Source organism: Balaenoptera acutorostrata, chromosome 13 (genome assembly GCF_949987535.1).
Source record: "Balaenoptera acutorostrata chromosome 13, mBalAcu1.1, whole genome shotgun sequence".
In the NCBI taxonomy this organism is placed as follows: domain Eukaryota; kingdom Metazoa; phylum Chordata; class Mammalia; order Artiodactyla; family Balaenopteridae; genus Balaenoptera; species Balaenoptera acutorostrata.
The window spans coordinates 49233458-49256934 of NC_080076.1; positions in this window are offsets into that span (position 1 = coordinate 49233458).

The following is a 23477-nucleotide window of genomic DNA, read 5'->3' on the forward strand; positions in this document are numbered from 1 at the left end:
AAACTGGACAGCTACATGTAAAAGAATGAAATTAGAACACTTCCTAACACCATACACAAAAATAAACTCAAAATGGATTAGAGACCTAAATGTAAGACAGGACACTATAAAACTCTTAAAGGAAAACATAGGCAGAACACTCTTTGACATAAATCACAGCAAGATCCTTTTTGACCCACCTCCTAGAGAAATGGAAATAAAAACAAAAATAAACGGGACCTAATGAAACTTCAAAGCTTTTGCCCAGCAAAGGAAACCATAAACAAGATGACAAGACAACCCTCAGAATGGGAGAAAATATTTGCAAATGAAGCAACTGACAAAGGATTAATCTCCAAAACATACAAGCAACTCATGCAGCTCAATATCAAACAAACAACCCAATCCAAAAATGGGCAGAAGCCCTAAATAGACATTCCTCCAAAGAAGATACACAGATTGCCAACAAACACATGAAAGAATGCTCAACATCATTAATCATTAGAGAAATGCAAATCAAAACTACAATGAGATATCATCTCACACCAGTCAGAATGGCCATCATCAAGAAATCTACAAACAATAAATGCTGGAGAGGGTGTGGAGAAAAGGGAACACTCTTGCACTGTTGGTGGGAATGTAAATTGATACAGCCACTATGGAGAACAGTATGGAGGTTCCTTAAAAAACTACAAATAGAACTACCATACGACCCAGCAATCCCACTACTGAGCATATACCCTGAGAAAACCATAATTCAAAAAGAGTCATGCACCACTATGTTCATTGCAGCTCTGTTTACAATAGCCAGGACATGGAAGCAACCTAAGTGTCCATCAACAGATGAATGGATAAAGAAGATGTGGCACATATATACAATGGAATATTACTCAGCCATAAAAAGGAATGAAACTGAGTTATTTGTAGTGAGGTGGATGGACCTAGAGACTGTCATACAGAGTGAAGTAAGTCAGAAAGAGAAAAACAAATGCCATATGCTAATACATATATATGGAATCTAAAAAAAAAAAAATGGTCAGAGGAACCTAGGGGCAAGACGGGAATAAAGATGCAGACCTACTAGGGAATGGACTTGAGGATATGGGGAGTGGGAAGGGTAAGCTGTGACAAAGAGAGTGGCATGGACATATATACACTACCAAACGTAAAATAGAAAGCTAGTGGGAAGCAGCTGCATAGCAGAGGGAGACCAGCTCGGTGCTTTGTGACCACCTAGAGGGGTGGGATAGGGAGGATGGGAGGGAGGGAGATGCAAGAGGGGAGAGATGTGGGAATATATGTATAACTGATTCACTTTGTTATAAAGCAGAAACTAACACACCATTGTAAAGCAATTATACTCTAATAAAGATGTTAAAAAAATAAAAAAATAAAAATTCATTATAAGATTCATATATGATAGGCATTCACGAAGTATAGGGATTTACTGATGAAGATATAAAATTAAGGGTAGAGAAGAAGTACTTTATGTATTTGCTTGTTATCCATTCCAGTGCATGTGAAATGTCCAGATACCATCCTTTTATACTCTCTGTTGTCAAACACACTGTCTCCTGGCTAATTCCACCTCTCTCACCATGACAAAAAGTGACCATGCTGTTATTTCTCACAATGCCTTGGTTCCTTAGTATTTGTATTTGAAACAATATAGATTTTTCTTGCCTTTACAGTTCCCTAATGCCATCTATCTAATGTCAACCACATCATTACTCATGATACTGCATCACCCATTGTACCACGTGTGAATACTGGCTTCCAATGACTCTGTCCAGCAAGGGCTGTTGCTGGGTTTTATGGAAAATGACCACAAAGCAAGGCTTACCTGGCTTATGCAGGAAAATATGAACAATAATTTGTTTTCTGATCATGTAATATTTACCTGTCAGAATTTTACAGTATAAACATAGAACAATACATCTTCCAACCACTCTTTAGGTTGTAATCACTGCATTCCTAGAATGTGAACTGTTGTCCATACGTCATCACCTGTAGGGACCATGGGCCAGGGACAGTGGGCAGAGTGGGAAGAACAGCCTCATGTGTACAAGCAATGTCCCTTCTTTCTCCAGCACAGTTTAGGGCAACCCAGAGAGAAATACAACAAGCGCATGGATTGGAGACGAGAGAGGACATGGATTGGCAAGGCCAGTTGGCATTGTGGAGCAATGGCCTCAAATGCCCTAGGAAGAGGGCAGCCACCCACAGGACAGCCTATGAGCCTGTGGAAGCTGTAAAGACGGAGGGGCTGCCCTGGGTGCCAGTAGCTAGGAGCACATGGGGCAAAGGATGCTTGATACCACATTACATTCTCAAATGCTGAAGACCGGAGGCCGTGTCGATGTCAGATTATGGATGGCCAGAGTCACAAATGAGCCTACATCCATGGTCCAAGTCTTGGCTTAAATCTGACATGAGGTTCCACAAATCAGCATGTCAGCACTGTTTTGAGGGCCCAATCCCATGTGATTCTGTGAAAGACATATGATGCCAGAGAACCAGAGTGATCTGCTTGCCAAGTGATCCCCTGGAATCCAGGCCTGCCCAAGGACAACCCCATAGATGTGAATCTCAGAGTTCCTCAGGGCATCTGGTCAACCCCATGTGTGGAGATAGAGGGTTGGAGAGCGTCCAGAGAGCATCCTAGAAACCAGAACTGAGGACCATGTGGGTTCTTGTCCAGGCTTGAGGTTCCCCACCCAGGCGGCACTGTCGGCTTTGGCTGGCCCCAGACACCTGAGGGGTCATTAAGTGTGGGGCCCTGGGAAGCCCCCCAATTGCCTGGATCTAAGTGTAGTACTATAGTCCACTGTAGGATTCTGTGTCTCAGTGACACATTGATTGTTTATGTATGATAGTAAAGTTATCAGAGAATCCTAAGGGAAGGCATGTGGTTCTTTGTTTCTAGTTTTTCAGAAAGAGAGGGTAAGAAAATTAATATGATTTTTTTATATATCAGGTATATATTTTCCCAGCTTTGGAACTGGATTTCATAAAGCCAACTGTAACCTCAGTTTTGGGATGAAAATTTCATATTTAAACCACATAGAAAAAACCAACATTTTACATTTTGTTTTGGTTACAATGACAAAATGCATATTACATGATAGAAGTATATGTACCTTGGTGGTTTGGTAGTGATGGCTTACCAGAATTCAAAATATAAAGGATCAAGAGGGATAATCCAACATGTGGCTATTTTAATAAACTTCATAATAGTATACTTATGGTTGTATATAAAAACACACTGGGTGATATCTTTTTTTTTTTTTTTATAATCCTAGTGATAGAACTGCTTTTTTTTTTTAAATTTATTTATTTATTTATTTTTGGCTGTGTTGGGTCTTCGTTTCTGTGAGGGCTTTCTCTAGTTGCGGCAAGCGGGGACCACTCTTCATTGCGGTGCGCGGGCCTCTCACTATCGTGGCCTCTCTTGTTGCGGAGCACAGGCTCCAGACGCGCAGGCTCAGTAGTTGTGGCTCACGGGCCTAGTTGCTCCGCGGCATGTGGGATTTTCCCAGACCAGGGCTCGAACCTGTGTCCCCTGCATTAGCAGGCAGATTCTCAACCAGTGCGCCGCCAGGGAAGCCCACTGGATGGTATCTTAATCTTATTCTTCCCTCAGACTTATTGATCTCTTAAAATCATTCTCTCATATTTAAAAATTAAAAAGTACTAAATCAGATTCCCAGAAGTAATAATTTCACAGTTAATCTGAATCCTCCTACAGTTCATCTAATCATTATTTGATCAAATCTAACTCTTACAGAGTTATTGTCTCATAGGAGTGAAAACGTTAATGATTTTCCTTCCGAAGTGAACTCACTTATTAATGAATCACACCTGCTGGTAGGAAGAATTTTCTCATTGGCATCCATGGTGTTTCTTCTTTACTTTTTTCTTATTTGCGCAACCGTTCACAACGGAGGGATGCTTAGAACAAAGACGATGGGGAGATGACTTAAAACCCAATAAACAGTTATTAATACAAAATAGATACTAGATATTGGGAGAGCAATTTGCCAATCTGCATCTAAATCCAAGCTCAATAACCTAACAAGAACAAATGAAACTCACTAATCCAAGAAAGGTGTATGAGAATTGGAAAAGGACTTAATAGAAGCTATTAGGCATTTCATGTGCATTATCAAAATTACTTGCTCTAGTGTCAACCTAAGTACATTTCACTTCAAAGAACAAACAAATCAATATATATTTATTCATGCCTACTATGTTTGGACAAGACAGTAAGCTGAGTTAGGGGGATACCAAAATTAGTCAGTCATATCTAATTTATTTAACTGAATTTACTGAATAGTTTACTTAATCACTGAAATGTCTGTCTACACTTCAGACTATTAGGTTTTAAAAACAACTTAAGGGACTTCCCTGGTGGCACAGTGGTTAAGAATCCGCCTGCCAGTGCAGGGGACATGGGCTCAATCCCTGGTCCAGGAAGATCCCACATGCCACGGAGCAACTAAGCTCATGTGCCACAACTACTGAGCCTGTGCTCTAGAGGCCGAGAGCCACAACTACTAAGTCCACATGCTACAACTACTGAAGCTCGCGCACCTAGAGCCCATGCTCCGCAACAAGAGAAGCCACCACAATGAGAAGCCTGCGCACCGCAGCAAAGAGTAGCCCCCGCTCGCCGCAACTAGAGAAAGCCCTTGTGCGGCAGTGAAGACCCAACACAGCCAAAAATAAATAAAGAAAATAAATTTATTAAAAAAAAGAAACTTAAGACATTGAATATTTAGATCAACAGGGTTATGATTAGACAAAAGGATTTGCCATTTTTATCAATATTTTTCTTAACTTTTTAAGAAACTTAGAAAAAATGGATAATGTAAAGAATGGAAAGTGGCTGTCATTCTAGAAAATATGATATTTGCGATTTTCAAAAAGTTCAGAAGAAATGTTTTTTATAGAAACTGACTAAAATTCACATAGGGTTCCTATTGTATCCAACAAAAACGGGATTATCAGAAATTAAATACTCATATTTATGAGGATGGCATTCACTCCAAAAATTTCACTTTATTATTTTTGTCCCTCTCAAAATGTGATAACTGAATGTAATTGCCTATTGAAGGGCAAATATGACATTGTATTATTGTGTCACACGACGGGCATTAGGAAATATGCAAGCACCTTAGGGAAGCTAAGGAAACATGGGATTCAGTGTAAGGCACTAAATGATTAATCAGCTCAGTTGTGTCATCTTTAAATTATTGTCATATACTTCTGTGAGTGCTCAAAGGGAGTACAATCCAAGTCTGGGACATCTATCACGCAGCAGGACCTGAATAATAATATTTTTGCAGGATTTTTTGTTGTTGTTAAGTTCCTATCACATCATTTAAATAGAGAGGAGAAAACACAAAGTTAGCCTTGAAAGTTAGTGGCATTTTAAAAAAAATTAACAGTAGTTGTACCTACCATTCACCTAGCCCTGAGGTAGGTAAGCAATCTGTGGGTATCATCTTATTTAATCTTGAGACTGATTCCCATTTTACAATGGAGAAAGTTTAAACAAAAAATTTAGGAATTAACCCCAAGCCCTATAGCTTATATGTGATACAGACAACATGTGAATTCTGGTCTACTTGGGTATCATGAAGCAAGAAAGAGGTTTGGGTGGAACCAGCCTATAGTTATAATTTAGGAACCATGTTTGAGGCACTTTGATTGATTGGTTAATTGATTGGTTGATTCATTAATTCATCAAACAAACTTGCTTTGAGCACCTATTTTATTTCAGAAAATGGCCAGGGCCCTAAAGTGACAAAAGAATCCTCCTTCTAAGGAGGTTCAAGTCTAGTGATTACACTTGATATTAGCATTAACTCTCTCAGGATTCATACTTTACCAAATCACTTGGTGGTGAGAATCCTACAGAAATTATTCTGGTAAGCAAAGGACTTCCTCCAACCTGTGTTTCTCATTTCCAGGAAGCAATCATTCAGTGTTTCTTTATGTTCCAGAAGTTTTCTAGGCACATTGAAATATATAGATAATATATAATTTTATGGTTTGAAAATAATAGAGAGGGGCCTTCCCTGGTGGTCCAGTGGTTAAGACTCTGTGCTCCCAATGCAGCGGGCCCGGGCGATCCCTGGTCAGGGAACTAGGTCCCGCATGCCACAGCTAAGACCGACACAGCCAAATAAATAATAAATATTCAAAAAAAATAGACAAAATATTGTGCATTTTCTTAAAGCCAAATGGGCAAAGAAATAGAGATTTGGTGGAGATTTTATGTATGTTGTTTTACCTTCTTTGCATTATCTATCAATTTTCTCCACTATTACTGCCTTTTGTGATGTGCTCTGGGTGAGCAGGGGCCCTGCCAGGGGTGCTAAGAAATAGGCTGGTGAAGATAGAGTTTAGGGTCCTTAAAATACCTTCTGCACTTGGACAGATAGTACTTGATTACAAAACCCCATCCTTGGAATAGTTCTAATTCTTCTAACTCTGTGCTCTAGGCAGCCTCACTCAATCAACAAATAGAAGTTGACAGAAGAGAAGAAACTATTTGTCATTTGGAATCCAGTTCCTGCTCTCCAGAAATACACATTTTCCAAGTATATATACAGAATTTACATGCAAGTTAGAATTTCATCAATGTCTTAGAAAAGGAAAAATAAAGCATTGATGAGTTGGAGAGTTCAGGAAAAAAACCCCTTAAGTTTCAGTCACTTAGAAATTTGGGCACTGCTGGGGTCAGAGGTAACTGGTTTTCCATCATTATCAATAATCGAGTTATAAGCAATAATATAGTTTGGAATTGAGAGTGAACATAAGGGGAGGATGCATATTATAAAATCCTGGTCATAGCTTTTTCGACAAGAAATAGTAAATGCCTAAAATTTGCAGATACTGAGATTTTCTGATTTGAAAGTTCTCGTGGCCATCTTCACCCTCCCTGTCTAGTTAACTAGACACAGCTGGACTTCTACCAGCTGCAGACCTGCAGGTAAATGTCCTCTCTGATGGGCAGGGTTGTTTCATGCATAATATGATCTAGTTTCTTCACTTCAGAAGGACTTGCTTTGTAAACCATACTTCCAGGAGGGGAAAGACTGCACCACTGAGCTATACTCATTAGAACCAGTCTTTTTATTTTTATTTTTTTGAAGATAGCAACTTTGCAAACATTCTGTTCAGAGCCGGGCATGTAGTCTTATTCTGCTTCTGTGGAGCACAGGAGAGCCAGCTGACCTGTTGGGAGGCAGAGAGAATGCAGAGGTAACTTTCCTTGTTAGACTTGAAAATCACTTAAAAATGTAGAATAACACTGAGATCTGAATGACCGTATGCTTATGTAGCGTAGATGCCCATGAAACACTAGGAGATCAAGGGGCCAAAGGTCCTTGGACATTGAAAGCATAGCGGTGGGTCTATGTGGCTTTGACGGGGTAAAGGGAGATGATCTGCAGTATTTTTTCAGATTCCCAAAAAGCCCATGGCTGAAAAAAAAAAATAAAGGCTCATACCCCTCTCATTTATCCTCTCATTTATCTTGTCCAACATCCTAGAACAGCTAACAGCTGTGACTTGCTCAGGATCTTGGGGCTCACCCACAGCCAAATCTGAAGTGGTTTATTGAAGTCCATGTTCATGCTTTTCTGTCGAACCACCTTCCATGGCTTCAGTTAATCTTGGAAAATATGTCTTTTCCTTATACAAACTTTTTTGCTTTAAAGCACCACTTTTGAACTGCTTTTCTCAGAGACATAGAAGTCCTTCCAGGGAGCTAGAGGGGGTGGGTCCATGGGATTCCGCATCTACACATTCCAACAGGGCAGTTGTGCTTTTATCTATTTTATGTGTTGGTGTTCTGAATAAGACTTTTTTGGGAAAGATTCAATTCTCCTAAAATAATAACTTGCAGTTTTCTAAAATGACAAATATGGATTGGAGGCCACAGTGTTGATACCACCTGGTAGTCTAAGTGTTGGAAGTTTCTCAAAGCTGTGCAATACACAATTACATAATGAGGTATGACAGCCCTGAGTAAGTGGGGTCTTGGGGACATACGTTCCCCAAAGGGTTTTGGAAATTGGAAAATATCTTCCCAGTGTGATTTATCTCAAAACAAACTCTTAAACGTCTTATCTACCCATCCTGTTCTGTGATTTTTATAACGTGGGATGTTTGGTACACTTTGTGTTGGAAAGTTTATCCCTGAAGCTTCGGAAACTTCTCAAAACAGAATATCTGATAAAAACTTCTTTGCTCATAAAAATAGTACTGTAAGAAAAAAAGGTCCTTGGCAACATCTTTCTTTAGATATAAAAATCGAGAAAATTTCATGGGAGAGATTTATCATTTTTTCAAGTAAAATGACACAGAATGTCATAGTGATTTTTTTGGATGGCCCTTTAAGTTGCCCAAATAAATAATAATCGTTTGAGAATAGAAGATGCTCTTCTTTCAGTCTTCCTCCTCATCCCCACACTTTCTTCCTGTTCTTTTGATGTTAAGCCTTGCTCATAAGTCAGGACTAGAGCTAAACATAGTACCTATGAAGAACTACTGCAAGGCCAAGAAGGCCCTGGCTTATATATTTTATACCAGTTCATGTTTAGCCTGAGCCCTATTTATTTCTTTATGTATCCTATATCTTTCAAAAAGTAATTGCCAAGTTTTGTAAACACAATAACTTCTTTCCTCCTCAGTGGCCTAGCTTATAGCAAGATGGAGTGAAACAGTTCTGAGTTTATTTGAGAGAAAAACTGAATTCTGGTTAAAGAAGAAGTTTCTAAATCCTTTTGTGTGTTGGAAGTAGAAGAAAGAAAGAAAAATCCCACAGGACATCTGTGGTTATCTCAAACCTTTCAGAGAAAGCATTTGGCATACCATCATAACTACATACTTCTGAAGCATACTGTACATGTACTGTGATCATTTTAATGGAAAAGATTTACTTGAATACATTGAGCTGTAGTGCAGTGGGGACCCAGAAGGTATTTACACCATCTACCATATTCTGAAGGAAATATGGAAACTTGGAAAAATGGGCAAGCAGTTGGGACTGTCAAGTAATTATGAAACACTTGAAAACCCACAGGTAAGGACCTCTTCAGAGCTGGCAGGCATCAAAGGATCATTAATTATCCTCTTCACTGTTGTTTTTCTTTGACAAGCCATCTCAAATCTCATGGGGGAAACAGAGAGACAGGCTGGATACAATGTTCTCAGTGAACTAAGGAATAAGAACAAAAGAGAAAGTAGAATTTGGGCAGTTTTCAATACATCAAGTAGCTCTGTAGTTGTCTCAAATTCCAAAGTGCCTGAAAGGACTGGGGTTAAAATAGAACAGCAGTTGTCTTGAGGGTGATGACAGCGACCAGAATAGTCAGGGCTTAGTATACTCGGCCAGGGGAAGTGGTGCCAAGTCTGTTAAGTCTTTTCATACACCTGAGAGAGATGTGTCTCTTAAGAGATGTGTCTCCAGAGAACCGAGCAACATTACAAAGGAAAAGAAAGAGAATGCACCTGCTATAGACAAGTTTAAGTAAGAAGAACTTTGCACCAGAGTTTCCACTTAAATCTACTTCAACAGAGGGATTTATTTTTGATCCGAAAATAAAAGATGGGGCAGGAGTCTAGATCAACAACGGTTTCATTCATTCATTCATTCATTCATCATTTACTCGCTATTGAGCAAATGCTGTGTTGAACACCCCGATGTGGGTGTTGTGTGTAAATGGAGAAGTGCCCATCTCAAGGAGTTTACAAAATTAGCTACTTGGAGGTGAAAGTGAGTATTTCAGAAAATGAAGATTCCCTAGAATAGGAGGACTGTTGTTCTCAGGCATAGCATGTTTAAAACAGGGGGTCATGGCGATAAGTTCAGGGTACTGCTTGATGTCTCATCACAGCTCCTGGAGCTCTGATGGAACTGCTTGCAGATTGAGGGTAGGATGCTGAGCAAGGTATATTTTATCCAGTTACAAAGCAATAGTCTTTTGTTGGCCACCACAAGAGGCGTGATTCTCAACATAGCTGCAGCTTTTTATCACCTCATAATTGCAAGAGAGGTGAATAAAGTTGAAAAGATTTGATATTTATCTCTTTTAACATATCACCTATAAAAACATCAATATCATACTTGCAGCTTGAAACCTTGTGTTCAATCACAGTAGTGAAATGAGACCTATGACAGTCTTATACTGTGTATCTCTTATGTTTACTCATATTTCTTTCATAATTTATAACATATTCAATGATCTTCTACCAAATTATATAGGCATTCTGTGTATGACTCTATAGAAGTGATGTTAGGGGAAGCTAATTTTATAATAAGACACAGTTGAAGGATAAGACAGAATAATGATGACATTTGGGAGCTAGGGTTAAGGTCCAGAACAAAGAAAGAATAGTTGTTTGTTGATACAGTCAAAGCTGAGGCATCAGGTAAGAAGAGCATTCTTGGACTCTAAGGGGGAGACCATCCACATGGGCTAGTTGGCATTTAGTGAGGAACTTGGGCTCAAACTCAGAGTCTGGCCAGAAAGAATCTAGACATTCAAAATATTGATACTGTGGCAGATAGGCTACCAGTTCTGGTGATGAAACATCTTAAGATTGACAATAAAATTTGTATATTAACTTATTCTAAACTGACATCTGTAATTAAACTGAGTATCCCTACTTGTCTATCTATATTTCGTTTGTATTCTTTAAGAATGCTCGAAACTCCTGAAACTAGAACAGAAAGAAAGAAAAACAAAGAAAGAAAGAACGAGGGAGAGAGAGAGGGAGGGAGGGAAAGAGGGAGGAAGAAAGGGAGGAAGAAAAGCAGAAATAATAAAAGAAAAATATTTCTGAATAAAAGCAACCTAAACATACACATTCAAAAATGCTCGCATTTTAGCTGAGAAGAATGACGAAAAAAGAGGCTTATGCCTCAAAATACTATGATCCTTTTTTTCCATGGTGAAGAAAAAGAAAAAAAAAATCTTATAGTTAAAACATCTGGATAAAATTCCTACAAAGGAACAAAAATCAGATTGGTTTTATATTTCCCTGCAGTTTGAGATATCAAGGAGAATAGAACTCTACCGCTCCAGGGCTGGGAGGGGAAAAGATATGTGCCACAAGAAATCTATACCTAGAAGCTTTAGATATGGAGGCGAAGGCAAGGCATCCTTTCAGGAAAATTTCCAGGAAAGTTAAGATACACCATACCCAAAGGACAGAAGAATCCAAAGTAAAACTTCAGAGTCATAAAAGAAATGATTCTGAATGACATTTAAATCAGTTAAAAATAAAATTAGGTTGATTACCAAAAGCAGTTCTTGTAAATACTAAAATTTCCAAATTATAATAATAAAAGGAATATGAGGCTATTATAAGGGAACACAAATATGTCCTGAATACCTAGATTTTGTTTTTGTTTTTGTTTTTTTTTTTTGCTTTCCAATTTATTTATTTATTTTTGGCTGTGTTGGGTCTTCGTTTCTGTGCGAGGGCTTTATCTAGTTGCGGCGAGCGGGGGCCACTCTTCATCGCGGTGCGCGGGCCTCTCTCTGTCGCGGCCTCTCTTGTTGTGGAGCAGAAGCTCCAGACGCGCAGGCTCAGTAGTTGTGGCTCACGGGGCTAGTTGCTCCGCGGCATGTGGGATCTTCCCAGACCAGGGCTTGAACCCGTGTCCCCTGCATTGGCAGGCAGATTCTCAACCACTGCGCCACCAGGGAAGCCCCCCTGAATACCTAGATTTATATCAGCAGTATCAAGAGATTGTTTCATACTTGACTTTGAGAAAAAAAATATGCATACTTTTGAAGAACTCAGTCTCCCATAGAAGTTTTAAAAAACCAAGTGTATGAATATTTCAGAATCCTTAGATGATAAAGCAAATCTCTAAAAACAAAGAAAAATTACAGTTCACATAACAAAAGACAAAATATAAAGAAAACGTGAAAGAAGAGTAGAACAGTAAACAAAAAATAAGATTTCAGAATTAAGATTAGACATATATACTATAAGAATAAATAGCTTAGAATTCCATAATAGACAAAAATTAATAGGAGAAGAAAATAAACTCTAACCATAGTTTCTTACAAGAAATAGAAACAAAATGAAATAACACAAAAACATGAACAATGTAAAAATAGGGAAAGATTTATTACCAAATATAAAAAGAGAAATGCTAGCTAATTGGTTAGTTTCAGTCTGGATGAAAATAATTGCTTTTAAACAGGTAACCAAGAATCTCTGCCTATTTAGGACAACCTAATTTTTAAGTATAAATAGGTCTGAAACATGAGGAGCCTATTTTCTTTGTAAGAATGCTTGGGATAATATTTGACTATGCTTCTGAATCAGGACAACTCAAGATATATTCTATCGAGTGGTGTGTTCACTCAGCAGAGCCTAGGACTGCTGTAAGCTACTAAAAAATATCAGTTGATTTCATTCTAGAGATTTTTATATTTGAAGCATATGCAATTTTGAATCCTCATAAATGCATACAGATTTGCATGCCCACATACAAATACATACACACAATGCATTGGGCACCCTAATGTTAGAAAAGATTATCCACAATGAATTTCCCAACCTCATCTGTTGTCTCACATTCATTTCCTGTAAAAGCTACCCTCCCTCATTTAAATCATCTAAAGAAACTTTGACAGGTTTCCAAGCAATTTCTCTATAGAGACGCAAGTGATGTTTTTTTTTCCTCTTCTTTCTGCCTATTTCTGCTTTTTAACAGGAACAAATGATTAAAAGCAAAGCTATTATCGACAGAGAGATACTGAAAACCCAGAGACAACAAGTAGAAGCATTAATTATCTTTTTTAAAAGGGTATATATGGATTAGATAATACATGCAGGAATAGGTACATTTTTAATTAGAATTATTGCCATCATTGCAGAGCTACAGGGATTGCAGTGTTGCTGAATAAGTCAATTTTAATTCTGAATTAACCAACTGGGTCAGATGGACAGGTGCAGCTGACCATTAATTTCATCCTTAGGGAGAGTAAAGGACAAGGAGTCAGAGAGAAAAAAAGAATAAACAATAAAGGATTGCAGGCCTTTCAGTCCCTAGGACAAAAAACTCCCTACCCATTTAATTTTCCAGACCAATAGAGGGTGTGCTAGGACTTTTGAAAGTAAATCCTTATGTCTTTTAACAAATCTCTTCTCATGAGAATGAAATACTCATACTTGTTTTATAAATGAAGTTATGTGACTGGTTTTGAGCAGCATGTTTTAAATGTATGCAGGTGTATTGCCCACATTTTGATAGTTTAACAGTAAGAGTGAATCGGATCACAGGCCCGTAGTTTTGGTTATCTTCATCGGTTCTGAAAAAAGGTTCAACATATTTAATCCGTCAGCCCCTTCCTCCACCAGGTACCACATGTTAACATCTAGAATGCATCCTCGCACATTTTCCTCCACATACAGGGTTTCCATTGTTATTGTTTGTCTTTTAAAAAATGGTATATGATACACTTTTCTGTATCTTGCTTTTTTGCTTGAAAATACCTCTTGGAAATTCCCCAGATACGAATTACTATAGCTCATATTCATTCTTTGTAGTAGCTGCATATTATTCCCTATGGATATACCAGTATTATTCAACCATTCTCCTTTAAATACTTTTATTTTCCCTTGGGATTTTCTTTCTAGGAGATTCAGTACCAAGAATGAAATTGCTGGCTCAAAAGACATACCAATCGTTAATTTTATGAAATGTTGCTAGATTGATTTCCAAAAAGTGCCAACACCTCATAGTTCCACTATACTATTTTCTCATTTTCTCAACATATGTTCTATAACATATGTTCTTAGTCTTTTAAGTTTGGCCACTCTGATGGGTATAAAAAGATACCTAATTCCTTTAGTTTGCTTTCCCCATTAGTGACTATGAGCTTCTTTTCATATACTTGGCAGTCATCAGGATTGCTTATCAATTGTTTTTAATATTCCATTGGTTTGCTTTCTTGTCAATATAAGAAATAATACCCCTGCAAATTTAAATATTTGTCCTATGGCTATCTGCCTTCCCAATTTACTTTTCAATACTTGACTTTCCTTTATTACTTCATTTTAAGTATTTTCAGTTAAACAGCATATAGCTGTGTTTTGATTTTGACCTATCTAGTGATTTGTCTTTTCATAAGAGAATTCAGACAGTTCACATTTAGTGTAATGACTGATATTCTTGGTGTAATACTTTCCCTCTTTAATATTTATTTTACGTTTCTCCCTCTTTTTTATTTTCTTTATTTTTTGTTGCTTTGATTACATTTCTTTTCATTCCATTTTTCCCTTTGTAAATTGGGAACTTCTTTATTACTTTTCTGTTCCATAAATGATTGCCTTTCTGTTCTTTTAGCCAGTCACAAATATCTCTGCTAATATTTGACACCTCTTTCACTCATCAAGATCTTCTATTTGCCTCCATTCTCATGTCCAACTCGTTGGTCTTTAAGAAATAGTTTAATACTTTTAATTTTAGAACTATCATGTTTATTGATAGAATTATTTATCATTATTTAATTTCTCTGTGCTCTTATTTATTTTTCATTTACTACATCTGTACCATGAAATTTTCCTTGTAGTAGGTCCCTTATGTACTAGGAAGCCTCATCATAAATCATACTACCCATTTTAAATCCTCCAAGGCTACTTTAATCTGATGTTTAATATTAGTTTATCTGCAGTCTTTCACAGTCTCACCTCTCTCCATTTTCATGACCTCCTGTTATTTTCCCTGTTTTGTTTTTAATCAGTTTGCTCTTTCATTTTTTGATTCACGAATTCAGTTGAGACTGCCAAAGATTTATCTAACACATTGTTCTGTTACCTGTAATAAATACTTTCCATACTGTTTTCATGTATTTCAGAGGCAAGGTGATTTACCCTTCCCTTGTTCAGTGACGTTTCCCCCCCCCAAGCCCAGTTAGTGTTTTTTGTTTCGTTTTTCCTTTCATTCTGTTTTCTAACAAGGAGCCATCTATCCAGAATCACCATTTGTCAACAGACAGAACGTATATATTTTCCTTGTCTATTTGAATGCCTGTCCAATTCCCTTCTCAGACCTATAGCCAAGAAGGTGACCAATGGCTACAGCATTTCCATGGTCTAGTTGGCGTTTATCTTCTGGGGTTCTGTTAGGTCAAATAGCATCTTCCTCTTCCTCACCAGTGCATCTCTGACATTCGGGGTCAATGAAGTGTTGGAAAAACTTCAGTGACTAGTAAGCAGTGTCATCAGAAAATACCTAGAGCCCTTTAAGTTCAGGATGCAGGATGTCCAGTGGGTCAGTGGAAATTGGGATCTGGAACTCAGAAGAGAGATTGGGATTGGAGGACAAAAATTAATTCACAAGTACGTAAATGGTATTTTAAGCCAGTGAAACTGGATGGGATTTCTCAGGGAGGAAATTTAGCCTGGGAGAGAAAGATTAGTATTAGACCCATGGAAGACAATGACCCTCTCGGGCTTGTGGAAGGAGAGAAACCAGAGAGGAAGCTTGAGAAAGACTCCTTCTCTATTGGTGAATGAAATATTATAGAAGAATAGAGCAGGATAAGATCTATTCTTTCTTGATAAATTGAGAATTTTTATAAATCTTGTGCTTTAAAAAGTAACTATATTATTTGATAATTTCATTTATACAGTATATATTCATAAGTTATTTGGTTAAATGGAAATAAAATAGACAACAATCCAAAAGTTTAAACATTGTAATTATATTTACATTATGATTTTGTGGTCTATAAATTAATTAATACTAGTGATTTATAATAAATGCAAATGTTTCTATATCACTAGTGAGGCTGTTTTAATCTCATATATTTTGTATTTCACACTGGCAAACCAAGATCAGCCAATATTTCCACATAGTAATACTTTTCAAGGAGGATGTAGATCCATGGAATTTCTTATTCTTTGCTGGTGGGAGTGTAATTTGGCATTACCTTCTGAAGTTGAGCATTCGATTTACCATGACTCAACAAATTCCACTTTAGAGGAAATCTCCATTAAAGAGAAAATCAGACACATTTACAAAGGAAACATATACCCAAAAAATCCGTAATACTATTTCCAATGGTAAAAACTGGAAACAACTCAAAAGCCTATTTATTGGAGAATGGGTTAATAAATTGCATATTCACACAATAAAATATTATCAACAAGGTGAATGGACTGTAGCAACAAGTGACATCATCGAAAATCGTAGCAACATAATATAGAAAAAAAAAATGAGTTCCAAAAGATTACATGTAGCATGCTAGCCTTTTTGTAACATTAAAGAGAACTAAAACAAACTAACAAATGATACATACGAATGCAACAAATTATTTTAAAAGGAAAGCTAGGAAATGATGAACACAGAATTTTGGATGACGCCTATTTTGCATTGTAGAGCAAAAAGGGATATGCTGTTGGAGGAACCATGTAATTAGATGTCAGTTATACTCTACATAGTAGCTTTTGTCTTGGGGTGGTGAATTAGCAGGTGTTTGTTACATTATTCAAAAAACACTAATTGAATAATCAATAAAAGTGAGGCACGTGTGGATCAATGATGTCAGTGTCATGGCACAAAGATATGATTCATCCAATACTGTGCATCTGAGGTTGAATGGGGAAAAATTATTTAAATGTATGGTGTAGAGTTAAAGCGTAAAGGAAAAGTTGCTAACAGTTCTCTGTTGTGATGATTAGACAGTGCTACTATTTTAGTGAAACATAAACTCTCACTGTGTATGGTGGGAGACTGGAAAAAAACACATCTTGTTCAGGGATGTTACCTTTTTCAGATGCAGAAATATTCTTTTTAAATACCCTGTGTTGAAATCTAATACAGAAATCATTTTGTTCATTACTTGTTTGCATAAATTCGGGAAGAGTTCATTTCAATTTGATTTTTTTTTCTCTCTGTCTAGATAAGAAGCTGTTCTTGAGGCTTATAAAATATTGTTAAAAACTGTAAATCCTGAATCTTTCATGGAATATTTTGCTTGCTAGTTTTCTTTGCCTTTCTTTCTTTTTTCTTCTTTCTTTTCTGTACAACTATGGTAGGAACAATATTTTTTTCATGCAGTCTCATCTTTGACATTTTAGTTAATTGCCCAAGGTTGTAGGGAATCATTTTGATAACCTTGTATTTCAGCCTTAACCGACTATTGGCCTCTGAATTCCCATGTAGTTCTTGGAGATTACAAACCTTTTTTAGCAACTGTGTATTTTTGTTCACCTTTTTATTCAGCACTCAACACAGGGCGAATTCCCTGTGTGTTTATAGCATAGTGTAAATAAGGAGATATTCCAGCCAGGAGGCTACTGTATTTCAATAGGCATGTTATATTCATTTACGATGAGGAGTTACACTCACATCACCAGGAGGATTTATCCTTTGTTGATGGTCATTTTGCTGGATTGAAAGCATTTCTGTGTTTTGCTTTAAAATTATCCACATTCTTCACATTTGTTTTCTGTGAAAACTTGAGTCCCAAGAACAGAGTGCCCCTTGGCAGTTATTTTGCATGTTAAATATGTTGATCCCATTGGAAATAATGCTAGATTGTTTATATTATAATAAGAAGACATTCATATATATAGTGTTCAAGATTTTTCTTTGGATATGTTGATATTCAGTTGGTATGCACCAGTAGGGACTTACTGATTATTAAAATATTGAAATTCTTCCAAACTGGTTGTTATACATCCACTTGCCTGAGCCTTTATAATATCCCTCTGTTATTCCAGACTCTCCCCCGAGACCCCAGAAAGTCCTCTCAATCCTGGCACCAAATTGTTAATAGGTGGCAAATGAGATTTGCCCTAGCTCTATGGCAGTGTCTATTATTTTTCAAGTTATTATAATAACGATCACATCATACCTATTGTTAAATAATTTTGACTGTCATCTTGATGTGCCTCTTTCACTATATGAATAATGGTTCAAACCTTCATAGGAAAACTGAGGACTGCTCAAACCCTCAAGAAGCAATGTCTAATTAGCAAGGTTAGTTTACTTTCATAATTATGATAGCAATGAGTGTAATCCCCAAGGCTTGTAAAAGTGCATTTTAATAAACTTACTGGAAGTAACACCTGCCCTGTCTTCTACGTTATTCAGCAAATCAACACTTTCCTTGTGTGCATTGCCCAAGAAATACAGAGACAAGGATTCAATTGCAAGTCAGTTATTTGGGAGGTACAAGGAACATCAGCAAGGAAATAGAGAAGTGATAGAGGGAAGGGAAGCAGCCCACGAAGTATATGTGTTACCATCCTGTGAGAAAAGCTTAATCCCACAGGGAATCTCCGGGAATTGTTGAGATGTGTGCTTCAGAATTATCCCGCTAGGTGGGTCGAGGGAGCTGAGGTATTCATACACTCACATTGCCAGTCATTGGTCGAGTGCTGCTCCTCTGAATGTTAAGTCCTTGGCACTTCTAATCTGTGAGCCCTAGAACAGAGCAGCCTTCCGGAAAAGACTTCAAACACAGATTGACCAATACTGGCTTGTGGAAGTCCTGATTTCTGAAGAAATAAGACTGAGGGATATGGGCTGGGCACTGATAGCAACTACTATAATTACTTTATTATCATCCGAGTTAGGTTCCATGTTTTGTAGCTCCTGAATTGCTCTTTTAATCTATCCTCATTGGAGATCCATTTTGCTGTGATAAAGAACTACTTATTTTAGCCTTTTGGGGAGAGATGGAATTGAAAAGCTTCTTTTAGAAAGGTCATGTTCCTTAAAATAAAAAGGCTTAGTAAATTTGAAGCCTTTGAGGATTTAACTTGCCTTCCAATTTCAAGATTGCCTCCTATGTTCACGCAAGGCAATATTTATTTCCATCTGTGCAGCTATCAGTGGGTTCAGTTGGTAACTGTGTACTTTTATTCTGCCGAACATTTAAAGAATAATTGGGTAGGGTTTTCTCTCTTCTATACCCCACATGTAGATTGGTATGCAGAAAGGAAATTGTAATGACAGTGAGTTCAAGCAAGCCGACCGTATGGTGTCATCATAAGAAGCTCTTCTGGTTTAGCTGATGATAACGTCCTTTCAAAGACCAAAACAGATGTGTTCAATAATATCACCAAAGTATTATAATCATTTCAGCAAATCTGGATAATACAAAAGCATATAAAGAAGAAAATAAAAATCACCTACAATTTTATTCTCTAGCAGTAGCTGCTATTTGTCATAGTTACTTTTATTCTTTTTTCCTATGCCTATTTTTATATCATTAAAATAATACGTATGAGTACTCTTTTCAGTTTATAACAAAATACATTTCCCCGGGCCAGTGGTTCTTAAATGTTGGTATGCCTCAGAATCCCCTACAGGCTTTGATAAAACAGTGTAGATCCTCATTATTTCTGGGCCTTCTAACTGGGTAGGTCTGGGGTAGAATCTTAGGATTTGCAAGGTAGAGAACATAAAAATTCCCCATGTGAGGTTGATGCTCCTCGCCTGACGTCTACACTAATAGAACCTAGGTTTTTAAATTGTATATACATGGGAATGAAGGTAACATTCTGTTTCTCAGTTGGGGCATAGGTACACACGTGTGTTTATTTTGTGAAAATTCATCCAGTAATGAATTTTTATATGAATGTTATGTACCAATAAAACTTTAAAGAACACTTCAAAAGGGTGATTATAATGACTTAGTAATATTTTTCCCTATGTATGTGCCATACTTTACTTAACCATGCCCTTCATTTCAATTTTCTTCTAATGAATATTTGTATATTTTCATATTAAGGATATTAAAATTTTGGAGAATTTCAAATTGTTTTATAGAAATGCAAATCCAAGTTAAAAACAATTATGAATATTTTAGCACTGTTGGTGCATATTGCCATAATGCTTTCCCAAAATTACAATAATTCATATTTCAAACAACAATTAACATGTTCTTCTTTGTTTTCTGAATGGGTGATTGCCTTCTTTGGCTGAAGATAGTATGATAACGCTTCTTCGTAATTTAGGTATATTTTTAATATTTGATGCATAATTAAAACAAGTGATTAACCTATGTGGTTTTCATGAGCCATGCTTTCAGAACTATGAATGATAGCATTCTTTGAAAGATAGATGTTCTTCGAAATCTTCTACATAGCCTTGTCCTAGGTAAAATGCTAGAGATTAAGTAGTATTTTGTTTTATTTTGATTTTACTTTTAAGGACTAGGAGCTAATACTGTAAATTGAATAGACGTAATCATTTTTATGTTCTCCAGAGTACTCCTTCTAGTATTGTACGTTGGTCAGAAAAAAACTGAGAGGTTCTCATTAACTCTCCTCCTTGCTCATTGAAAAATGAAACCACAATTATGTGACAATCAGAACTGCTATTTATAGGGCAATGGCATGGAGGAATAGGCTTATAGCTCCACTAAATACATTTTAAAATGAATATGGTCCTTGAGTTTAGCCCTCATTGGACTACAAGTTTTTAAAACAGTCTTTATTGAAAAATAGGCATTAACAATAATCAGATTGTGTGTTTATCTCTAAATGTGTACTCAACACAATGCATTATCTTGAACAAAAGCCCTTCAAAGTAGCCTTTCATGTATATATTTGTCCATATAATTTTCCTTAAATTCTTGAACCTAAAGATTAATATAAACTGAAAGAGATTTTCAGTACATTTTTTTGTATGTTCAGAGAGAATTATAGATATGGTAATCACCTAATGCTACATCACTCTTTTTTTTTTCTTTTATCCAATAAAAAGTTCTTACAACTCTGACAAGTAGTCAGCTCTCTTTAGTTAATGGAAAAAATTTCAATATTCCCCAATATTACTTGTGTCTCATAGTGAGGAATTCCAGGTGGCACTGTTATGTATTTGGCAAGAGAGACCATGGACTGTATAATGTCGAAGTGGAGCCCTTAAGAAACTGACACATCGTGGGTGCTTGGTGAATATTTTTTATACAAACACATTAAAACTAAAAGCGATCATTCTTTAGCTGGAGCTTGCTCCTGGGATAGAAGTCAAAATGCTTGATGATGGATTACAGTTGCTGGTCTTGTTTTCTGTATCCTTTCTAAATGTTTAGGAGATAAATGATAAGGGTAAAATTTGAAAATAAGGGAAAAAAGATAATGCGATATGTTCTCCAACCATCGCTTGATTCTTTTATTTCCTTGTATCTGGATGTTTTCCCTTAACTGTTCCACAATCTGAATTTAATTTATTAAGAAAAATGGAAAATATTTTACATAGAAGAGTGTATAATTTAGGTATTTAAGCATTCTGTGCCCCTCAGCCTTTCTCTTTCCTTTTTCTTCATTCTTTCCATATTATAATTTATATTTAAAATTTGTCTAGATATATCACACAGCTGCTATAAAAATGCAATAGAATATATACAAGAATGAAAAGACAGAGAAATCAGTGTAAGAGAGCTTCCTTGAGCCTTGTATCCTTTCCTTTTGCTCTCCAGCTACTAGTTTTATTGGAAAAGGTGTTTGATTCAAATTTTACCATCTCAGAAAGTCTTTGAGAGAAAAAAAGCCAGTCACTTTTTTTTCAATAGTATATTATTTCATACAATATAATGCCAATATTATTACGTACAATACCTTCCAGCAACAGGATGATGTAGTAGATTAGCAAACTAGAAGTATCTATACATACCATTATATATATCATTATATCTATATAACGATATACATATAGACCACATTTATATTCATTATATATATACCACATTTCCTCTGAAAGCATCACTGAGCACTTCACAGCCAATTACTGGTCTTAAATGTCAGTGAGAGGATGTGTTAATTTTTAAGTGAAACCAAAATGACTTTCCTATCTGAGCAGCCAATGAAATTCTCCATCTAAGGGATTTTCTCCCGCAAATGCCAAACTGGATACATTTGCATATGTTCTCTCTGATGTATCAAGAAGTTGGAAATTGCACATGACTTTAAAACAATTTAAGAAATTGCTTTTCCAAGCTGGGTATTTACATGTATGTATGATTATTTTAATTTTGGATGTTAGGGGATTCCAAAAAAATAACTAATCAAAATTGATTACTGGTTTTTCTTGTCTGTTACCTAAATATAAATTTTTATTGCTGATAACTTAGTACTCAAGTTTATAGACTTAATATAAAGTATGATTATTCCTAGACCAAAAATGTAAACAGAATTGAGATATGTTACATCAGGAATATTATGCTTAAAAGCCAATAAATCAATTCAGTTTTATTGGCATTTGTGACACTTAAGTTACTCTAAGACCTCCTACAGAGAGCAAATAGTCATATGGATCTTCTCCCCTCTTGATTAACCAGCTATTAGCCGCTGAAATTCAAAAGCAACAATGGTCTCAACCCCTTTTCACTATAGGAAACCATTTGTCACTAAGTTGACTCCTTTTGCATTATAATCAGAGAACTATTAAACTTTGTTCGTTATGTACCTTTTATGTAACCAGGAAATTCACCACATGCTTCATATTAGCTTCTGAAGTAAGTTTATATTTAAAAAGTGACAGCATTCACATATGAGAAATATGTACCTAGTAACAGTAAAACATACTGGATTCTTTTGGTGCCTCTCAGGGTTTATTTGTGTTTTAATTATGAAACTATGTTTTAATTATTGAGCATATACTAAAAATAACAAATATGTAATAAGCACTATGATAATCATGCAGAATTGCTTAATAGCCCATTGCTGTTACTGCCCAATTTATTTTCAAACCCCTATCTTTTCCTGCCCAGCCATCTAGAACCACCTCATGAAATGCCAACCAGGAGTTCATAAGTACATAATATTTTTTAAAATGCATGTATAAGTACCTAACTGAATGGGTGTTTTGCTGATGGACAGCCAGAGTAGAAGAAAAAAAAGGAAGTCAGCCATAAAAAAAGAAATAATTCAGGGAGTGGGTAGACTTCTTCTTTTCTTCTTTTTCTGCCAACTCTAGGTATAAATGCCAAGATAGGGAATGGGTAAAATGAGAAGACATTTTATTTCATTGCTGGAAACCTCTGATTTCCCTTGATCAGGCAGCAGTACATAAAGAGGTTTCCTCACATACACAATTTTTCATCGTGGAAAAGAATTTCCTTGAATTTGGAATGTATATTTTTACTGACCGTGGCAAAAATCAATCCATCCAGAAATTATTAACTATCCATTATATGCGAAGACACTGTTAGGAATAAAAAGCAAAGATAACACTACCCAGCGGTCCCTTTCATATTTTCCCATAATCATTACGGCCCAGTGGAAACTGCACTATTTAACTTCAGCCAGCTTGAAATGAGCCTCTGATACAGATCCTTTCTATTCATTCTTCTTAATATGTTCCTTAGTGTTCAGTGTCCTAACTGAATGTTAGGACATTCAGTTTCTAATATGTTCCTTAGTGTTTTCTGTTTCTAATATGTTCCTTAGTGTTACAGTGTCCTAACAAAGAATGTATAGTGAATTGTTGGATCTGGAAG